This window comes from Lotus japonicus, chromosome 4 (assembly GCF_012489685.1).
Source record: "Lotus japonicus ecotype B-129 chromosome 4, LjGifu_v1.2".
NCBI classification, from domain to species: Eukaryota; Viridiplantae; Streptophyta; class Magnoliopsida; order Fabales; family Fabaceae; genus Lotus; species Lotus japonicus.
The window spans coordinates 5,535,567-5,541,303 of NC_080044.1; the positions used below are offsets into that span (position 1 = coordinate 5,535,567).

Here is a 5,737-nt window from a genome sequence, read left to right on the forward strand (position 1 = left end):
ATTAGAGAAATCCTTTTACATTTGTAAGGTTCCATTTGTGCTGGTTCTATTATATAATTACTTATTATATCAATATCCAGAACATAATTGGTTTTACTTTCCAAAAAAGTAATTTCAACATGATGTAGAGTACAATAAATTAAGTTATACAGTGCTAGTCTAATGTTCTATGAAACTGACAACCCAAATTTCTTCTTCAATAGGTTGTTATGAGACTAGTGCACACTCTTGCATATAAATCTTAGTTTCTAATTATGCAACTAACCAGGATGAAATCATTTGGCCAATTGCTTTCTTTTCACTTATTCACTTCCTATTTATAAACTTCTTCGCATGGATGCAGAATTAGAAATAGTAGTTTCATGCTTACCACCTTGAGCTAATTGGGGGCTTTCAACATGATTAATTCTGGTACACAGGAAGCAACTCAGATGTGCTTCTCTCTAGAATTGATTTTGACTCCAAAAGTAATTTTAGGAAATTTTCCAAATATGTAATGAATTGAACTCAATCACCTGAGAAAAAACCCTCCCAAAATCCAAATGATCAACTGAGCATAATAAAAGTTACAGCAGTTACAGACAGCTAAAATATCAAAAAATCTGGTTTGCATTATTAATCCGTCGTGTATTTCATTACAGCTTATCAACTTTGTGAGGCTTCCTCTCTTATCACCTTACCACATTGTTATTTTAGGCAATGATTCCTTATTTCACTAACAAGTTTACTTTTCTTGTTTCTGATATATATATATATATATATATATATTTTGTGAATACAGACTTATATTATCTACACAGGCGCTAGCATGAATGATGAAGCTGCTTCACTTTCCATTCATGAAAACAAGTTACAACAAGTTGCCGCTGACAGGAATGCAGCACCGAAGTCTCTAACACACCGCTACAAACGTAGTTTCAGTGGCTTTGCTGCGAAACTAACCAAAGAAGAAGCAGATAAATTGGCTGGTATGTCTTCTTTTCTCTTAAAAACTTTTCTTTCAGCTTGACTTTGTTGATTTATTAACCATGATAATTGGTTGGTAATACAGGACTTGATGGGGTGATATCTGTCTTTCCTAGTACAAAGAGATCACTTCAGACAACAAAGTCGTGGGATTTTATTGGCTTTCCATTAAACGTGGAAAGAACAAATTTTGAACGTGATATCATCATTGGATTTCTTGATTCTGGAATCTGGCCAGAATCTGAAAGTTTCAATGATAGAGGATTAGGCCCCCCACCTAGTAAATGGAAGGGAACCTGTCAAACCTATTCTAATTTCACTTGCAACAAGTACTACATTAACTCACTTAGAATAAACTTCTATATACAGAGAGTCAAAAATTTCATTGCTAATAGATGTTCTTTTGTTCTTGACTTCTGGCAGTAAAATAATTGGTGCTAGATGTTACGGAGAAGACTCCTTGAATAAAGAATTCTTGTCTCCAAGAGACTCAATTGGGCATGGGACTCATACTGCTTCAATAGCAGCTGGTAACCCAGTTTGCGGGGCAAGCATGTTAGGCCTGGCAGAAGGAACAACAAGAGGAGGGGCAACATCAGCCCGTATTGCAGTCTACAAAGTCTGCAGGGGCGAAGAATGCGATGATGCAGACATTCTATCTGCATTTGATGATGGCATTGCTGATGGGGTTGACATCTTTTCGGTCTCAATAGGAGCGAGTGACACTGACAAGGCTGTAAATTATTTTGGAAGCAGTATATCCATAGGATCATTTCATGCCATGAGACATGGGATACTGACAGTAGCATCAGCTGGAAACTCGGGTCCAACACTTGGGGCTGTAGATAATGTCCAGCCTTGGTCAATTTCTGTGGCGGCTAGCACCATTGATAGAAACTTTGTGACAAAAGTAAAATTAGGAGACAACAGAATTTATGAGGTAAGGTTCCTTATATATCCTAAGCTAATTCAGTTGGTTTGAAATTTTATGATATCTAATATGATGAATTTGATTAAGAGCTCTATTTTTTCATAACATTAAAAGTCAAGAATACTGAAATCTTCTTTCCTTGTGTAGGGAATCTCATTAAATACATTTGATCTTAAGGGAAAATTATATCCTCTCATCTTTGCGGGTGATGCACCCAATACTAAAGCAGGCATCAATGGATCTAAATCCAGGTAAGCTATATATGATGCCCATAAACTTAACAAATGATGTAAAATAAAACATTACTAACATTATGGCTAAACAATTAAGAACAAGTAATCACATGTGCTCTAAATGGCACCACAGAATTCAAGAATCTTTAAAAAATCTATAATTTTTTGTATAATGCAGGTTTTGCAACTATGGTTCGTTGGACCAAAATTTGGTGAAGAACAAAATTGTTCTCTGCCAGAGTGCATACCCAAATGAAACTGGTCCTGTTGGTTTCCTCTCAACTGCTCAAACTTCTGCACCGCTCGCACTCCCTTATGCCTTGCCCGGATCTTACCTCGACTTGAAGGATGCTGTCTCTATATTCAAATACATAAGATCCACAAGGTATATATAAATGTACAAGGTTTATTATATAAGTTACACTCATTATCAATAATTTAGAGAGCCACACTTATCTAAAGTGGAATGTTGCTTGAAACAATTTGCAGGGATTCAAGTGCAACCATATTTAAGACCGATGAGTTAGAAGATACTTCAGCCCCTGAGGTAGCCGATTTCTCATCAAGAGGTCCAAACTTAATAACCCCTGAAATACTCAAGGTACTTTTCTATGAATAAATAAATTAAGTATACTTCTATCAGGTAACATTCTTAGAGTAAACTTTGTTAATTTTTTCGTGTAATTTTGTAGCCGGATTTGACTGCTCCTGGAGTAACCATCCTAGCTAGTTGGTCCCCAATAGCCCCTGTTTCGAACTCTGATTATGACCGCAGAGAGTTAAAATTCAATATTAAGTCAGGCACATCAATGTCCTGCCCACACGTGTCTGGTGCAGCAGCTTACATCAAATCATTTCATCCGACGTGGTCTCCTGCTTCTATACGCTCAGCTCTAATGACAACAGGTAATAGATCTAATTAGTTTCAGATACTCGCAATTTTTAGGAACCAGATTGGTGATCCATTCATTTAAGCACATTATAAGCTAAATTTCTTTTTATTGTTTTTTTTTTTTTGAAAAAAGATAAGCTAATTCAAACAATCAACTTTGTGCCTTGCAGCGAAACCTCTTAATCCCTTAAATAACATGGAAGCAGAGTTGGCATATGGAGCAGGCCAAATTATTCCATCCAAGGCTTTGACTCCTAATGTCTATACAACTCATCATGGGGGGTAATAGCAGCTTCTGTGGGACAACTAATGAATCAGCAAGGGATCTGAACTACCCTTCGTTTTCTCTGGAAGTCCTCACTCAGATCATACTGTATTTGCCAGGTTCAAGAGGACAGTCACAAATGTTGGCTCTCCAATGTCAACATATAAAGCCACTGTTGTGACTGCTGCTAAGGGACTCGAAATCAAAGTGACACCAAATGTTTTGGCATTCAATTCTCTTGGTCAAACAAAAACATTTGTGCTCACTCTTGATGGAGTGCTAACTGAACCTATTGTGTCAGCTTCTTTGGTTTGGGACGATGGAACATTCCAAGTGAGAAGCCCAATTGTCGTGTTTGATGTAGTGGGTTTTAATTCATCCACACCAGCTTCCCATTCCACATCTTTTTCCCCTTGTCTCTCTTTGCTTTTCCTATCTCTCATTTTTTTCATCCACTTATCTCTCTTTGGGTGTGTATGAATAAGGGGAAGCAAAGGTTAGCAGTTCATATTAGCATTGGATAAAGACAGCTTGTCAATTACTGTTGGGTCTTGATAATTGAATGAAACTAGCACCAGAAGTTTGTGATGAAAACTAGGTTATATATTTGCCATAATGTACAGTTTTCAGGAATTAGAAAGGATTATTGTGGACTCATTTTTTATTTATCTCAGTTCCTGTTTAACATTTACAAGTTTTCTATTCTCTTTTCCTTTTGAGTTTTGGAGTTAGGTGGATGGGATGATCAGACATTGTTGTAAGCTTTATTCTGTTGGGATTTTGTTTCAGTAAAATTACTTATATAATTTCTTTTCAAAAAAATGTTGCTGTGTTCGGTACTGATTTACATATAATTATATAAATAATAAACCCACATGATAATATATGTGGTTTCTCGTGTTAAAATATTTTATATTTAGTTTTTCAAGCCAATAATCTTTCCGTCCTCTACCAAGGTACTTCACGTATGGTCTAAATACATAGGACAAGACAGTAGACTAGTTTCACATTACAACTCTTGAAGTAGTTTTTCTTCCTTTCTTGCCTGAAAACACTTCACTCACATAAAAAAGCCATGATATTTCCTTTTCACCAAGATCTACACAGCACCAAGAAGACCAAGGCTTAAACAACTTCAAATATACCCAACCCTTCACTTCTTCTTTCTAACCAGTTTCCTTCTCTTGAACTTACTCCTTACTTCATCACTTATCCAGGTTTTGTCAAGAACTCATCAAAGACAACCATGTTTGGATTCTTTCTATCTTCTCTTCAAACACTCAAGCACCATCTATACCTCACCCTCTTAACTTCATTACCTTCCATTTTAATCACGTTTGATGTCATTTTGAAGGTCAATAGCTTCATTCCTACCAAGTTAGCAGCTAATTGAGATTCCTAGAGAAAATACCAAATCAGGGGAATCTACCAAAAGAAGGTCATTCAGCGGGGGTTTTGTTTGCATCTTGTGGGGTTTCTAACCCCTGCAAATATATTGTTACAAACAATGAATTGATTGAATGATTCTCTTAGATTCAATGCTTGAAGTTTACAGCTTATATACAAGTTCCTAATTAGTGAAAGATGAAGAAAACTAACTAGTAACAAACTCTAATGCAACTATCTAACTAACAGCTCTAACTAACGACTTATGAGTCAAGTAACTAATTTTAAATACAATAATTCCAATATATATTTAAGTTCAGGCACTAATGTTCCACAAGATATCTGTGGGGGTTTTATTTAGGGGAGGTTCTAAACCTCCTCTAGTTTCGGGGGTTTTCCAACAGAACCTCCTTTATAGCACACGGGAGTGAACAAAAATTCTGGCTATAAGATTTGGACAGTGAGCAGTAACTTATACAAGAAGTAGTGAAACTTGACAGTCAGCAGAGATTTTAAAATTAAGAAGTGAACATATGCATGAATTTGCCCGTAAATAAAATATATTGAGTTTCTGTGAAATTAAAACCAAGTCCAAATTTTCAAGGTCAAGGAAGACAATGAGTTTCTGCATAATATTTCAGAGATTTATCAGTTACAGACAGACAGATAGGAACAGAATTTACCATGAAATTAATGAATAGCTAGGGAAAGAAAGAAAAGAAATCGAAATAACTATTTGATATAATACCTTTTGCATCTTCTTCCTTCATTGTTGCTAAATTGGTGTCTCCTTTTGCAAAACTTGTGCTTCCTTCTATCCAAAAGAACTTATGATTCTTGCAATAAAGAAGGACAGTAAATTAGTAAAAATTTGATAGTTAACAACTCACAAGTCCAATTAGCTTGCTTTTCATACAAGGTATACATGAAGGGTCCAAAAAGTAATACCAATTACCAATATGGAAGAATCATATACAAAAACAAAATAAAACAGATTAAAAACTTCTAATACTAATTCATCTGAAAATCAATATTTAATATGTGCATTGTGAACAGGGGATAAG

At 35.6% G+C, this 5,737-nt stretch overlaps 1 pseudogene; it reads left to right on the forward strand.

Moving 5' to 3' along the window:
- Positions 1 to 808: 808 nt before the first annotated feature.
- LOC130712169 (cucumisin-like) lies at positions 809 to 3,782 on the forward strand (annotated as a pseudogene).
- The last annotated feature ends 1,955 nt before the right edge of the window (positions 3,783 to 5,737 follow it).